Source organism: Chelonia mydas, chromosome 1 (genome assembly GCF_015237465.2).
Source record: "Chelonia mydas isolate rCheMyd1 chromosome 1, rCheMyd1.pri.v2, whole genome shotgun sequence".
NCBI lineage: Eukaryota > Metazoa > Chordata > Testudines > Cheloniidae > Chelonia > Chelonia mydas.
Window position 1 is genome coordinate 42,754,895 of NC_057849.1, and position 17,257 is coordinate 42,772,151.

A 17,257-nucleotide genomic window follows, 5' to 3' on the forward strand; every position below is an offset into this window, starting at 1 on the left:
TTTAAAATTTCTGCTGTGTTAACTTATTCTTAAATGTGCACTACGGGCTGAAGCCTGATTTTACTGGAGTCCATAGCAAAACTCCCACTGACTTCCAGTCGACCAGGATATGATTCTGTGCATAGAAGGCTACTCCAGCTCCCACTGAAACAAATAACAGGATTCCCACTGAGCTGGATCAGGCCCAGAGAGGCCACAACAACTGGCACAACCATATTACTGAAAACACTTTTCCAGAACTGACCTTGAAAAACTGTTTGAGGACTTGGGAACTGCAGGCATGGATAGTTCCTAACGAACCAGTCCCCTAAGCTCCGATTTAAGTGTCTACTGAGTCAGCTTTAGCCATCTATGTGCAAAAGACTTCACAGCTGTACAATATACAGATGCAATAACATGTAATATAAAGATATTCTATTTAGATAAATTACTCAGATCAAACACAACCATAAACACCCCTTTTCTACAGTGGTGGAAGTCCCATTGAAGCTAAAGACACTAAAGAGTGAAAACATTCGTCTCAATCTAATATTCTGATTCTGGACACAGATAGAAAGAAGAAGAGGAGTACTAGTGGCACCTTAGAGACTAACCAATTTATTTGAGCATAAGCTTTCGTGAGCTACAGCTCACTTCATCGGATGCATTCAGTATTTTCCGCTCAATGCATCCGATGAAGTGAGCTGTAGCTCACGAAAGCTTATGCTCAAATAAATTGGTTAGTCTCTAAGGTGCCACTAGTACTCCTTTTCTTTTTGCGAATACAGACTAACACGTCTGCTACTCTGAAACCTGGACACAGACAGGTTCTAGTAACACAAGATACAGGATTTTCTTTAAAATTCTTCAGCACCTTATTAGAACAACTGAGAACATAACAAACACTAAACGTAATAAGTACTAATCCACATACCTCTATTTTTAAGTCTTCCAACAGCCATTGATTCTTTTAGATGAGATTTAATGTAAGTGCATGAAAATCCATTGCATGAAAATATTACACAACTACCGTATGAACCTCGTCTCACACTAGAGCCCAGAAAATTTGTTTGGTTTAAAGTGCCTGCTGTTGCCTGCGTTTAAAGGGCCCAGTCCTGCATGGTGCTGAGTGCGTTCCACTCCCACTGGGTGTGAAAGGCACTTGGCACTTCATAGGAGCACTCAGTACCTTTTCGGATTGAGCTCTAAGTTAATATATAACGAGTGGTTCCACACCAGTGTGTGAAATCACCAAGTTAAACATATACTTACAAAACTGAAGCAACAGAAGAAATAAGCATAACTTATACTGGTGTTTCATTAAGGCTCTTTTGTTTTAAACATCCTTGTATGTAACATTCATGTTCATTTGCTCATACTGAATCAAGGGACTGACTTATTGTGTCAAATATAAAATTAATACGCGGAGGAAGAACAATGCAATATAAGAAGCTATTGCCTCAGCTAATAACCACAGACATCTAGTTAAATATTGTGCAGGTTATGAGATGTTTTCTATGGATCGGAGTTCATCATGCGTAAATTGCATTTGACAATGTCAACAAAATGGCAAACCAAGAGTAACGCAGGCCAACCATCCATCTGCATAGAATTTAAATAGGAACAAGCATTAAAGATAGTAGAAATAAATGGTATAGCCTATTTGCACCTGCAAAAATAATGATTGTGTACAACAAGAGTAATTACTGTAGTAGGTGAGGGAAAAGGAAAACAGGCAAAAATAAACGTTTGAGGCTTAATTATAACTCTGAGGGGTGCAAAACACTATAGAAGGGAGAATGAGTGAGCAGTGGGTAGAGCAGCTTTCAGAAACCACAGGTGTAGCACTATATAAAGATAGACAGGCACTTCTCAGGCCTGGTCTACACTACAGAGTTAGATGGACACAAGCTGCCTTGCATGAACCTAGCTGTGGAAGCCTGTTACTGGCTTTCAGAAGCCATCCTACAATGCTCCACACTGACAATACGATGGATACAAGCACTCCTGAAAGCACACACACAAGCGATTTAATCACTGCTGTGGCTGTGTGCCGACTTAAGTTAGGTTGACATAATATCGTAGTGTAGACATGGCCTCAGGGAAGTAGCCATGCTTTGGGCCAATTAGTATTACAGACAGGCAAGAGCTCCACTACTTCATGCATTGCATCCGAGAGTGCTAAAAGAGTTGGCGGATGTGATTGCAGAGTCATTGGCCATTATCTTTGAAAACTCATGGCGATCGGGGGAGGTCCCAGATGACTGGAAAAAGGCTAATGTAGTGCTCATCTTTAAAAAAGGGAAGTAGGAGGACCCTGGGAACTACAGGCCAGTCAGCCTCACCTCAGTCCCTGGAAAAATCATGGAGCAGGTCCTCAAGGAATCAATTCTGAAGCACTTAGAGGAGACGAAAGTGATCAGGAACAGTCAGCATGGATTCACCAAGGGCAAGTCATGCCTGACTAATCTAATTGCCTTCTATGACGAGATAACTGGCTCTGTGGATGAAGGGAAAGCAGTGGACGTGTTGTTCCTTGACTTTAGCAAAGCTTTTGACACGGTCTCCCACAGTATTCTTGCCAGCAAATTAAAGAAGTATGGGCTGGATGAATGGACTATAAGGTGGATAGAAAGCTGGCTAGATTGTCGGGCTCAACGGGTAGTGATCAATGGCTCCATGTCTAGTTGGCAGCCGGTATCAAGTGGAGTGCCCCAGGGGTCAGTCCTGGGGCCGGTTTTGTTCAATATCTTCATAAATGATCTGGAGGATGGTGTGGATTGCACCCTCAGCAAGTTTGCAGATGACACTAAACTCAGAGGAGTGGTAGATACGCTGGAGGGTAGGGACAGGATACAGAGGGACCTAGACAAATTGGAGGATTGGGCCAAAAGAAATCTGATGAGGTTCAACAAGGACAAGTGCAGAGTCCTGCGCTTAGGACGGAAGAATCCAATGCACCGCTACAGACTTGAGACCAAATGGCTTGGCAGCAGTTCTGCAGAAAAGGACCTAGGGGTTACAGTGGACAAGAAGTTGGATATGAGTCAACAGTGTGCCCTTGTTGCCAAGAAGGCCAATGGCATTTTGGGATGTATAAGTAGGGGCATTGCCAGCAGATCGAGAGACGTGATCGTTCCTCTCTATTCAACATTGGTGAGGCCTCATTGGTGAGTACTGTGTCCAGTTTTGGGCCCCACATTACAAGAGGGATGTGGAAAAATTAGAAAGAGTCCAGCGGAGGGCAACAAAAATGATTAGGGGACTGGAACACATGACTTATGAGGAGAAGCTGAGGGAACTGGGGATGTTTAGTCTTCAGAAGAGAAGAATGAGGGGGGATTTGATAGCTGCTTTCAACTACCTGAAAGGGGGTTCCAAAGAGGATGGGTCTAGACTGTTCTCAGTGGTAGCAGATGACAGAACAAGGAGTAATGGTCTCAAGTTGCAGTGGGGGAGATTTAGGTTGGATATTAGGAAAAACTTTTTCGCTATGAGGGTGGTGAAACACTGGAATGCATTACCTAGGGAGGTGGTGGAATCTCCTTCCCTAGAAGTTTTTAAGATCAGGCTTGACAAAGCCCTGGCTGGGATGATTTAGTCGGGGATTGGTCTTGCTTTGAGCAGGGGGTTCGACTAGATGACTTCCTGAGGTCCCTTCCAACCCTGATATTCTATGATTCTATGAGTCTATGCTCTTCAATGCTAGAAGCAAATTTACAATTGCCTATGTGGCTTCACTGGGGTAGGAGAAGTAAAATTTGGCCATTTATCTGTAGAGGCAGGGGCAGCAGAAGCTTCCTAACTGGGGAGGGAGAGAGGAGGGGGGGGCCTATGGATCAGATCCGAAGTCAATGGGAGTATTTCCTCTGACTTTACTGAGCTTTGTGTAAGTCCCGTAGTACAGGGCTCCATCTGATGTAAAAGTTGTTATATCATTAAAGGACAGCCCAAGAGTGACTGTACATTTTCCTTAGCCTCAAATCAGTCATCAGAGTCTTCATTTCCCGTGCTTCCATGTAAATATGTATTTGAGATGAAGATGCTGTGATGAAGCAGCAGACTTTGTTCTCTGGTTTGGCACTTTACGAGACACTGAAATTTAGGCACAACTGTAAAGTAAAAGGTCAATTCCCAGGCAGGTCACAGGTACAAAGCTGTAACCAGGCATTTTAGCACCTGGAGCGAGCAAACATATTTGAGCCCTTACCATTTTTTTCCTTCATATTTCTGCTCTATTTCTCCCCCCCCCCCTCCCACAGCTTTGCGCCCTGGGCGGCTGCCCCACTTGCCCCATCCTGGTTCAGTCCTTCACAGGTCTGAGGAAGGGGAGCAGAAGCCAGAACCAGAAGGCCAAAAATAAAATAAATTTAGCATTCAAACCCACAAAGAAACTTATCTGACAAATCTCTTGGAGATTTCTCATTTTAATATGAGGCTTAGAAAATCAAGCACTAGTGTAGAGGACATTCCGAAGTTTTAAAGCTGCATAATGCCTGTTTTCCTGGACAGATTTACAGCAGAATCCTAGTTAACACCTCAGTAAGCAGAATAATCTTGACTGTCTTTCCCCTCAATGTACTGTACAATAGAAAATAATATTTTGAATTTCTATTACACCTGTCAGCTCAGGATCTCAAAGCACTTTACAGACATTAATGAAATTAGGCCTTACAACTGATATGAGTTAAGGCCTTATTATATCAATTATACAGATGGGGAAAGTGAGGCACATATAGGTTAAAGCCCAAATTTTCAAAAGTGGCCTCTATTTTTGGATGTTTCAGATTTTGGGTTGCGAACCTCAGACCCTAAGACACCAACATTTGAGGCACCTAAAATGAGTGGCCAATTCTGAATATTTTGGCTTTAGTGACTTGTCCAGGATCCTAGAGCAAGTCAGTGGCAAAACAAAAGGATCCCTTACTCTTACCTTCCTGCTGAAAATACATGGCTCCATTCTCGTGACTTATTCTGATTTGACAGCTCAGTCCCTCTCAGTCCCCCTCAAAAGGCAGTGGCAATGACGCAGTTAAAACTGAGTCAACATAGGTGAACTAAGGGGAAGGGAGTCTCTCCATTTGTTTGGAACATAACCCAGAACAGACAATTGTTGACAGAGCAAACTTGTTAAAAGAACTAATTTGTTGAAAATGAATTTTATATGTTCACTGTGGTTCTTTCATATATCCCATAGTTACCTAAAACAGAAGCAAACAAACCAGTCCAAAAGAGCCTACAGAAGGCCAATTAATCAATCATTCACCATGACCAGTACTAATACTTGTCAAGGTGTCAGTTAGCCAGACTGGAATGGTCTGATTTTCAGAGATGCTGCAATTCCCATTCTATTCTGTTCCATTCAGAGTCACATCACCATGGTACTGAGCACCTTTAATCTGAGTTCAGTGGGAATCATGGGCAACCAGCACCTCTGCAAATCAGGCCAGAAGTATCACAAACTCAATGATGTGCTTATTCAGTCTTTACCTGCAGCATCAAGCTCTGAAAAAGCTGTGAGCTCTTGCCTGCAGGATAACAGAACACTCTCTCTGGTTCTCAAAAAGAAAAGGAGTACTTGTGGCACCTTAGAGACTAACCAATTTATTTGAGCATGAGCTTTCATGAGCTACAGCTCCACTTAAGACAGGCAAATGCCCTTGTTATCCTGCAAGTCATGATTAGGGATACCTAGAAAATATGGACAGAAGAAGGTAAAGGCGAGGGTCCTTAGAACTGTTTGGCATTTCAAGACTAAGGGCTTGTCTTCATGTTCAACGCTACAGCACTTTAGTGAAGACGCCGACAGGAGAGCTTCTTCTATCGGCGTAGTTAATTCCCCTCCCCAAGAGGGAAGTCTCAGTTCAATTCCTAGGGGACAGATGTCCTCATTACCACAACCTGTAGTACTGTTGCCATCCTTGGCAGCAGTCTCAGCAGACCAGCGAAGGGTACAGGCCTGGACACTATATTACAGGGCGAACACCTACATGTTAAAGCAGCGCATATCTACCTGGGGGTTAGGTCATTACAACTGCATCGCTCAGGGGTGTGCATTTTTCACACCCCTGAGCAACACAGTTGTACCAATATAGGCCTGTAGTGTGGACCTGGCCTAATTTCTCCAGCAGGAATAGGGATGTTCTTTGACTGATTTCAGTGCATTCCAGGGCTGTAAAACTAGGGGCTTGTCTACACTGGCACTTTACAGTGCTGCAACTTTCTCGCTCGGAGTGTAAAAAAACACCCCCTTGGGCACAGCAAGTTTCAGCGCTGAAAAGTGCCAGTGTAGAAAGTGCACCAGCGCTGGGAGCTGCGCCCCTCATGGAGGTGTTTTTTTTAGAGCACTAGTTCAGTAGTTTTCAACCTTTTTTCATTTGCAGACTCCTAAAAAGTTTTGAATGGAGGTGCGGACCCCTTTGGAAATCTTAAAGCATAGTCTGCGGACCCCCAGTGGTTCGCAGACCACTGGCTGAAAACCACTGCACTAGTTGCACAAGGTGGGTGAGGTAATATCTTTTATTGGACCAACTTCTGTTGGTGAGAGAGAGACAAGCTTTCAAGTCACACAGGGTATTCATAGATTCATAGATATTAAGGTCAGAAGGGACCATTATGATCATCTAGTCTGACTGCCTGCACAACGAAGGCCACAGAATCTCACCCACCCACTCCTGTGAAAAACCTCTCACCTATGTCTGAGCTATTGAAGTCCTCAAATTGTGGTTTAAAGACTTCAAGGAGCAGAGAATCCTCCAGCAAGTGACCTGTGCCCCATGGTACAGAGGAAGGCGAAAAACCTCCAGGGCTTCTTCCAATCTGCCCTGAAGGAAAATTCCTTCCCAACCCCAAATATGGCGATCAGCTGAACCCTGAGCACATGGGCAAGATTCACCAGCCAGATACCCAGGAAAGAATTTTCTGTAGTAACTCAGATCCCACCCCATCTAACATCCCATCACAGGCCATTGGGCCTATTTACCATGAATAGTTAAAGATCAATTCATTGCCAAAATCATGTTATCCCATCATACATCTCCTCCATAAACTTATTGAGTCTATTCTTAAAGCCAGATAGGACTTTTGCCCCCACTGCTTCCCTTGGAAGGCTATTCCAGAACTTCACTCCTCTGATGGTTAGAAACCTTCGTCTAATTTCAAGTCTAAACTTCCCAATGACCAGTTTATGTCCATTTGTTCTTGTGTCCACATTGGTACTGAGCTTAAAGAATTCCTCTCCCTCTCCGGTATTTATCCCTCTGATATATTTATAGAGAGCAATCATATCTCCCCTCAACCTTCTTTTAGTTAGGCTAAACAAGCCAAGCTCCTTGAGTCTCCTTTCATAAGACAGGTTTTCCATTCCTTGGATCATTCTAGTAGGATGGGCTCCACCTAAACCAAAGTGGATCCAGACTGCTGGCACTTCACATTAAAAAGGTTACAGAGCAGTTGTTAAACTAAGAGATGGGGGAAAGCCGATTGCTGCAGAGGCGCACATGGATCGGACAGAGACTCTTCTCTTAGAGGAGAGTCTATTGACAGAGATTCACTAAGTTTTAGTCAGGAGGAGAGGACGAAAGCGGACAACGTATGGACCAGATCAGACGAGAAACATTCATATAAAGAATCTCACACATCAGAAAAGGGCAGACAAATAAACAGTGACAAGTTTTTTAAGTGCTTGTATACAAATGCTAGAAGTCTAAATAATAAGATGGGTGAACTAGAGTGCCTTGTGTTAAAGGAGGATATTGATACAACAGGCATCACAGAAACCTGGCGGAGTGAGGACAATCAATGGGACACAATCATTCCGGGGTACAAAATATATCGGAAGGACAGAACAGGTCACGCCGGGGGGGGAGGGGGGGGGAATGACGGGGAGGGGGGACGGACGGTCACTATATGTGAAAGAAAATGTAGAATCAAATGAAATAAAAATCTTAAATGAATCCACATGTTCCATAGAATCTCTATGGATAGTAATTCCATGCTCTAATAAGAACATAACAGTAGGGATCTATTATCGACCACCTGACCAGGACAGGGATAGTGACGATGAAATGCTAAGGGAGATTAGAGAGGCTATCAAAATAAAGAACTCAGTATTAGTGGGGGATTTCAATTATCCCCATATTCACTGGGTACATGTCACCTCAGGACAAAATGCAGAGACAAAATTTCTCGATACTTTAAATGACTGCTTCTTGGAGCAGCTGATACAGGAACCCACAAGGGGAGAGGCAACTCTCGATCTAGTCCTGAGTGGAAAGCAGGATCTGGTCCAAGAGGTAACTATAACAGGACCACTTGGAGATAGTGACCATAATATAATAACATTTAACATTCCTGTGGTGGGAAGAACACCTCAACAGCCCAACACTGTGGCATTTAATTTCAGAAAGGGGAACTATGCAAAAATGAGGAGGTTAGTTAAACAGAAATTAAAAGGTACAGTGACTAGAGTGAAATTCCTGCAAACTGCATGGACACTTGTCAAAGACACCATAATAGAGGCTCAACTTAAATGTCTATCCCAAATTAAAAAACGCAGTAAAAGAACTAAAAAAGAGCCACCGTGGCTTAACAACCGTATAAAAGAAGCAGTGAGAGATAAAAAGGCATCTTTTAAAAGTGGAAGTCAAATCCTAGTGAGGTAAATAGAAAGGAGCATGAACACTGCCAAATTAAATGTAAATGTAAAAATGTAACAAGAAAAGCCAAAAAGGAGTTTGAAGAACAGATAGCCAAAAACTCAAAAGGTAATAACAAAAATGTTTAAGTATATCAGAAGCAGGAAGCCTGCTGAACAACCAGTGGGGCCCCTGGACAACCGAGATACAAAAGGAGCACTTAAAGGAAAACTTCTTTGCTTCAGTTTTCACAGCTGAGGAGGTTAGGGAGATTCCCAAACCTGAGCCATCTTTTGTAGGTGACAAATCTGAGGAATTGTCACAGATTGAAGTGTCACTAGAGGAGGTTTTGGAATTAATTGAGAAACTTAACAGTAACAAGTCACCGGGACCAGATAGCATTCACCCAAGAGTTCTGAAGGAACTCAAATGTGAAATTGCAGAACTATTAACTATTTGGTTTGTAACCTGTCCTTTAAATCAGCTACTGTACCCAATGACGGGAAGATAGCTAATGTAACGCCAATATTTAAGAAGGGCTCTAGAGGTGATCCTGGCAATTACAGACCGGTAAGTCTAACGTCAGTATCGGGAAAATTAATTGAAAGAACAGTAAAGAATAAAATTGTTGCGCAAAAGTCAACATGGTTTCTGTAACGGGAGATCATGTCTTACTAATCTATCAGAGTTCTTTGAAGGGGTCAACAAACATGTGGACAAGAGGGATCCAGTGGACATAGTGTACTTAGATTTCCAGAAAGCCTTCGACAAGGTCCCTTACCAAAGGCTCTTACGTAAATTACGTTGTCATGGGATAAGAGGGAAGATACTTTCATGGATTGAGAACTGGTTAAAAGACAGGGAACAAAGGGTAGGAATAAATGGTAAATTTTCAAAATGGAGAGCGGTAACTAGTGGTGTTCTCCAAGGGTCAGTCCTAGGACCAATCCTATTCAACTTATTCATAAAGTTTGCAGATGATACTAAACTGCTCAAGATAGTCAAGACCAAAGCAGACAGTGAAGAACTTCAAAAAGATCTCACCAAACTAAGTGACTGGGCAACAAAATGGCAAATGAAATTTAATGTGGATAAATGTAAAGTAATGCACATTGGAAAAAATAACCCCAACTATACATACAATATGATGGGGGCTAATTTAGCTACAACTAATCAGGAGAAAGATCTTGGAGTCATCGTGGATAATTCTCTGAAGACGTCCATGCAGTGTGCAGCGGCAGTCAAAAAAGCAAACGGGATGTTAGGAATCATTAAAAAAGGGATAGAGAATAAGACAGAATATCTTACTGCCCTTATATAAATCCATGGTATGCCCACATCTTAAATACTGCGTACAGATGTGGTCCCCTCATCTCAAAAAAAATATACTGGTATTAGAAAAGGTTCAGAAAAGAGCAACTAAAATGATTAGGGGTTTGGAACGGGTCCCATATGAGGAGAGATTAAAGAGGCTAGGACTTTTCAGCTTGGAAAAGAGGAGACTAAGGGGGGATATGATAGAGGTATATAAAATCATGAGTGGTGTGGAGAAAGTGAATAAGGAAAAGTCATTTACTTGTTCCCATAATATAAGAACTAGGGGCCACCAAATGAAATTAATGGGTAGCAGGTTTAAAACAAATAAAAGGAAGTTCTTCTTCACTCAGTGCACAGCCAACTTGTGGAACTCCTTGCCTGAGGAGGTTGTGAAGGCTAGGACTATAACAGCGTTTAAAAGAGAACTGGATAAATTCATGGAGGTTAAGTCCATTAATGGCTATTAGCCAGGATGGGCAAGGAATGGTGTCCCTAGCCTCTGTTTGTCAGAGGGTGGAGATGGATGGCAGAAGAGAGATCACTTGATCATTACCTGTTAGGTTCACTCCCTCTGGGGCACCTGGCATTGGCCAATGTTGCTAGACAGGATACTGGGCTGGATGGACCTTTGGTCTGACCCAGTGTGGCCATTCTTATGTTCTTATGTCTACACAGCAAAGAAAAACCCGCAGCTGGCCCATGCCCACCGACTTGGGCTCGTGAGGTTCAGGCTGTGAGCCTGTTTCATTGCTGTGTAGGCTTTCAGGCTTGGACTGGAGCCTGAGCTCTGGGACCTTCCCACCCCACAGGGCCCGAGCCTGGAAGTCTACACAGCAATGAAACAGCTCCGTAGCCTGAGCCCCGCGAGCCAGAGTCGGCAGGCATGGGCCAGCTGGGGGGTTTTCTTTGCTGCATAGACATACCCACAGAGGTCTACTCCCAGCACAGCAAAATGCAAGGTGGAAGGGATTGTTTAGCATAAGTAGTTAGCACCTATTGTAAGGGACCACTCAAGGTAGAGTGGCTCTTACTGCAGAGTGTAGAGTGACTGCAGAGGTGTTAACAGGCCACTCTATCTTGAATGGTCCCTTACAATAGGTACTAACTACTTATGCTAAAGAATCCCTTCCACCTTGCATTTTGTAGTGATGCTGAGAGTACTTTTCCCAGACCTGAAGAAGAGCTCTGTGACCAACATGGCTGTAAATACACTGCATTGCCACTAGCTGGAAGTCTCGGTTAAATTCCTACGGGACAGATGTCCTCATCACAACTACCACTATTACTATTGCCATTGTTGGCAGCAGTTTCAGCAGACCAGCCAAGGATATAGGCTTGGACGCTAACATTTACGTGATTAAGTCCCTTCTTGCCACACATGTGTAAGACAGTGTGGGGAAGTCTGGCTCCTGATTCCCATGCTGTACTTGTTCTGTGAATAACCAGTCTCTCTCTCTCCAAGGCTATAAATTCAGCACTTTTCATTAGCACTAAAATCACTTGAGGATGCAGAAACATAAAATAATAATTCACATCTGTGGACCTTAAGTCTTTCACTACAGTAAAAGCAGCAAAAAAAAAAAAAAAATGGGAAGAAATGGAAATAATAGATCACTGTGTAGGCTACATCTGCATATTGTGTGTGTGTTTCATTGATAGCGCTTAAAATAAACTCAACAATTCCACACAACACAGAGTATGCACTTTTAAGTAGGGAAATACTTCCTCCAAATATTTAGGTTAGCAACAGGAATGTAATCAAGGCACAGATCCCATCAGGAGACCAATTCACCACTGGGTCACACAAAGCAAATAGATGTATCCACTAATTACTGGGGAGAGAAGGAGAAAGGACTGCAACTTTAAAAGGTGTTTTAAACACTCCGACTGTATTTTTAACAACATGGTTTCACAGACTTTGAAAAGAGGATTGTTTTTTGCCCAAGAATCGCCATCACAGAGGTAAAATTGAGGCACTAGCATAGTGCCCCGGGGGGGATAATACTCTTTAAGGACTTTGAAGTGCTATGGAGGCCATTTAACAAAGAACTCCATTGCGGCCTCACCCCTTCAATTTTGATTCTCTGAAGCGGGGGCGGGGGGGGGGGGGAATGTATGTTCTTTAAAAGACCATTAAGTGATTTTTTAAAATAGCAACTTTGTTTAAAAGCCTTGAAAGAGCAATTCCATCTCCATAGGTGTTACGTTTCACTGTCCCATCCATATTGGACTTAGACAGTGATGTCAGACACTGGCCTTTTATGAGGAACGTCTCTCCATCTCCCTTTGTTTAGCTGGCTTTTCAGTTTCTGGAGGAGGATTCCATGACAGTAATGAAAACTGTACAAGTATTGCTATGTCAGACTTCTGTTCTATTAGCAGTCAAGGAGTTCCATGAAGTTTTGTGTTTTTTTTTTAATATTGAAATTTAATAAATGGTAATTAGTTGCTTTTTTCTTCCCTCATGCACACATTATACATGAGCACACACATTTCACATCCCTAAATACAAACCCCATACATGTAGATTCTTGTATGGTAAAATGAACAGCCCACAGGCCCTACGTAACGGTTTATGCAGCACATGAGGCCATTGACTCTGCAGTGCTAACAGTAGAGTGCAGTGGTATTCTGGTTCTGGAAGCAAGCGGAAGTGCCTGACACGATACAAGGAGAAGATCTATGCAGATAAGAGCAGGTCAGCATTTTATGAAAAAAAGAACACCTCTGCTCTGGGAGTTTACAACTAAATCAGAGAAATTCAATACAAACTACAAAAGATCAGGTGCAAGGCTTGGGGCCAGATTTCCAGAAGAGCTCAGCTTCCATGTAAGCACCAAAAAAAGAGGCTAGATTACGAACAGTCCTCAGCACACTGGGAGTGGAGCAGTAAGTGAAAATCTGACTTCAAGTGGTCAATGGGAGTAGAACACGTTTGACCATCTGGCCTAACTGTGGATGCTGAGCACTGGGAAATCGGCCCGTTGGCGCACACAGCACTGGAGAGGGGAGAGGAGTGGAGTCCTGGGGTGAGGGTGGGATCCACACAAGGGGTGGGCTTAAGGAGAGAACATGAGCAGCTACAAGAGGAAGGGGAGCGTGAGTAAAAACATAGGGGAATATGGTGCTGTTGAATATCAGCTGTTCATTCTCTCTAGGTGGGTGTGTGATGACAGGCCTATTGAGCCTCCCAAACTGACCAGGAGACTCCCAGTTTCAGGTGGCCTCTCCCAGGCTTCCCAACAGCTGCTTCAGACTCCCCCTTTGGAAAGCCGCAAAGCTGTGCGGAGGAGCTCCAGGTTGAGTGTTTATGGTTACAGTCCTCCAGGAGCACAAGCAGAGTCTCTATGATTAATCCTCCAAGACTCCCAACTGAAGAGACTTTACCTACATCAGAGTTCCTAACCTGCCTATGAGGACATGTAGCTAGTGCAACATTGTGTCTATGGCCACAGACTAGTTGGGGATTGCACTGTGAGGAGAGTCCTAAGGAGGGGGGCAGAGAGAGGAAGGGACATACTGCGGAGGATGGGGTGGGAAACTTGAGGGAGGAAGCAAGGAAATGTATATACTTTAGAGAGGAGGAGCAGCAGGGAATTGATGGATTTGTAAGGAAATAAGATGGGGAATTCATGGATTGGACTGCACTGGGGATTTTATGTTGGTAAATTAACCTTTTCTCAGGTCCATGTGACTAATCACAGCAGTGAGGTATGTAACTGGGGTGATTGTTTTAGTCCTGGATCTCCAGGGTAAAAAAAAAAAAAAAAAGTCAGTAACATAAGGATGCTGTAATAAAACAATAACGAAACATCAAACATGCCATTAATGACATTTCCATTACAGCTTCTCAGTCGGTTAATGACCAGTGAGGCTACTGGTTTCATCACTAAAGGTTTGCACATTTATTTACAAGATTCTGAAGTGCAACAATGCAATAACTTGCCTCAAGCAGACCCAGTCACCGCACTTACAAATTCTTAACCTTCCTAGAGGCAAGGAATCAAGAGGCAAAGATAGAAGGAGACTTCTGAATGAATGGATAGTCCTAGCTGGGCAATTTGTAAAAAAGCCAACTTCCTGAAGACAATCTAATAGTGTTCTGAAGCAGCCAAAGAGGTCTCATCGATCCATTCAGGGATCACAAATTACTAGTATCAGGCAGGAAATGCATTTTTAACAAGGTTTTTGTCCAAGATTTTTATTTACCCTGCCATATTAATTGCAATAGATTAATGAGTGAACTTAGCTATTTCAACATAACTTGTACTACTTGGGTTTGGATTTGGTTTGTTTGGTCAGATAATGAGTTGATATTCAAACTGAACTATTTACATATTACAGGCTCTTTAGAGATAGGGTTGTCTAGTAGTTAGAACAGGAGGATTAGGTTGTATTCCATATTTTGAAACTGAATCACTGTGCTCCCTTGGGCAAATCATTTGATCTCTTGGCTTTAGTTTTCTTGTTTGTAAATGAAAAATAAAATCAGGTGACATAAGGAGCCAAGAGACTGTAAACACAGGAATAATTACTGTAAGAAAGGTCTATGGGAGGGATGACAAGGATAATGAGACATACTCCTCATCGCTGAAAAGTGGTAAGCATTGCAGGATATATAAATAGATTGAGGATCTTTTGGAAAGAGTGACATGTCCCCTCTGGTAAAAAAGCAGCAGCGGCAACACTCTACTTAAATTTGTGAGCATTACATACCGAAATTATTTCAATCTACTTGCCGTGTTTGCAGTAGCAGTAAAATACACATGGGCTCTTAAGTGCCTGAACTTCTGTGAACACATTCAGCCAACTTCTAGTTGCCATTCCTACACATTTATAAAAGCCTTTTTTATTTTCCCATCTTAGGAACTGGGGGATTTAAACTACAGAGATAGATGAAAGATAAACACATTGGGATGCCAAAGAAATGTCTAGGCAGTGCAACAAAATTTCACCCAAGGCAATTAAATATGATTTAACATCCTAATTGCAATGACTAACCTATGAAAGTCTCTACTCCTTAACTTTACTGGGGAAAAAATTCATTAAGACAACAACCCAAGATAAAGAATGAGCTTGTATTTAACAACATGCATCTCTTGTAAATGAGCCAGATTAAGCTCACTTGACAAGAGTATGGTAGCCTAACCAAATCTGATAGGGCTACCTGCATGAGTAGAGGCCGCAGGAGCTGGTTCTGTCCCTGACATCTTGTTTTCACATGCCAGTACGGTTATGACTTCATGCTATACGCACACAAAGTAGTGTGAAAGAACACTGTAAAAAAGAAATGTTTTCTGTTAGATGCATGTGTGTGGAGAGCTACAAAGAATCCTATTTGGGAACACCACCAGGTTCTGGTGCATTCTTGGATTTCTTTACCTTGATTAAGCAAATGAAATGTGTTTCCTGGGAACATAAAACATTTGTATGGTGCAAAGAAAGATGTCAGAACATAGGAAAGCAAAGCAGAAAGACTTTGTGTTCTCATATGAAAACACATGGGGTAAAATCCTGGCCCCACTGAAGTCGATGGCACAACTTTGATCTACTCCACCAGGGCCAGGACTTCACCCTTGGCTGGCAGATTCAACTACATTAGTAAGATTCAAAACCCCTAGCAATGAAACTGCCAGTGTCCACAAGGGTGAGCCACAATATGAGAGGAGGACATAAAAATAACACAGGTTTCAGAGTAGCAGCCATGTTAGTCTGTATTCGCAAAAAGAAAAGGAGGACTTGTGGCACCTTAGAGACTAACCAATTTATCTGAGCATAAGCTTTCGTGAAGTGAGCTTCTTTTCTTTTTATAAAAATAAGAGACACAGACCTCAGCAAAGGGGATATGGCAAGAGTACCTGTGCAGTCCAGCTATTCCTGCTATCAGTTAGAGGCAGCTGGGTGCAGATTAGATCAGTCTGAAGGCAGCTCTAAATTGCACCTGTGGCTGAAGTTGCTCCCAGTGAGCCCCAGGATTGGAAAGCTGCTAGGGTTGCATAACATGATGTTTACGCACCTTCTACCCCCCGCATCAAGTGCGCCTCATCTGGACCCAAGACTGACTGACTTTTACAAAACGTACTCCAGAATCTTTACTACTTTGTTATGTAGTTGTGATAGGGTGTATTCCCCACACTCATCCTAAAGGGGTTAAGGAAGGCCAGAGAGGCCAATTAACCTATTAGACTGCAAAATGGGAGAATTAAGGCTGAGAGGAAAGCCCTAATTAGGGGAAGCTCACCTGTGCAGGAACAAGCTGTAGAAAAGGGTTGTAGGGAAGTAGTTTGCAGTCACTCACTGCAGGAAGGGAGGAGTGTTTGTGGTATAGAAATTAGTCCACAGTTACTCACTGGGAGGAGGGAGTTTGGGCTGGCAAACCCAGAGTGGGGGAGTCAGATGGTGTAGGAGACTCTGGGAAAAGGCAGCCAGGTTCAGGATGGTGGAGACCTCGGCTGCATCGTTAGAGGGTCCCTGAGCTGGAACCTGCAGTAGAGGGCAGGCCTAGGTTCCCCTACCAGCCATTGGGGAAGTGGCCCAGACCAGACAGAGGAGAGTAGACTGCCTGGGACAGTTTGCCCCACAAGACTTTGAAACACCTAAAGGGGAGGACCATGGTAGCCTGGCCGGAGAGCCACATCACAAAGACTAAGCTGGAGTGAGAGGGGCTGTAGGGTGAGGGAGGACAGTGAGTGAAACGATCACCAGAAGAGGGCCCCAGCCCTGGAAAGAGCTGATCCCCAGAATGGCAGGGAGGAGGCGCCACCTGCAGTGAGCGGACCCTGTGACAGTTGTGTTACCATAAGCAGTTAAAATGAAACTACATGTCTCAAAACAAATGAACAAAACACTCTTTGTGATGCTGTGTCCTGGATTTAAAAAAAGAAAAGGGTCTGTTAATTTGTGCACAAAATTGTTAGGCCCCAATCTTGCAAGGGACTCTGCACAGGGGTCACCCACACAGAGCTCCTTGCAGGATCAGGTCCTTACCCTGCAAAGGGTCTCCCATCGCTTGAGTGAATTAGTGTGTTTCTACCATACAATATTTCATTTCCAAATCAAATATTTGACTGTACTTATGGGACTGGCTTAGTCTCAAGGTCTCTAGTGTTCATCTAGGGCTGAGCAAAAAGCTTCCCTGCTTAATTAATAGCTCACACTTTGAAGTTAGTGCGTTACTAATGGAAGGAACAAATGCTTCATATAATTTGGTTTCTGCTCAGTAACCCTTTGCCATCTGGGTCTAATTTAACTAATGGCCAAATAATTATTTACTCAGTAAACCCCAGGAAGCATTAACTGCACTATGTCAAAGCATCTCTAAAAAG

The 17,257-nt window shown here is 43.1% G+C and overlaps 1 protein-coding gene across 4 annotated transcripts in view; it reads right to left on the reverse strand.

Moving 5' to 3' along the window:
- The window catches only part of SPATA13 (spermatogenesis associated 13), a 122,307-nt gene that overhangs the window by 93,174 nt on the left and 11,876 nt on the right, over positions 1–17,257 (reverse strand). Inside the window, exon 1 of one of the 4 annotated variants that reach the window (XM_037891237.2) lies at positions 914–1,063. The exons of the other annotated variants lie outside the window; for them this stretch is intronic. The gene's annotated coding sequence lies outside the window, so the exon portion shown is untranslated. Of the gene's footprint in view, positions 1–913; positions 1,064–17,257 lie in introns of those variants that run through there. 4 annotated transcript variants of the gene reach the window in all.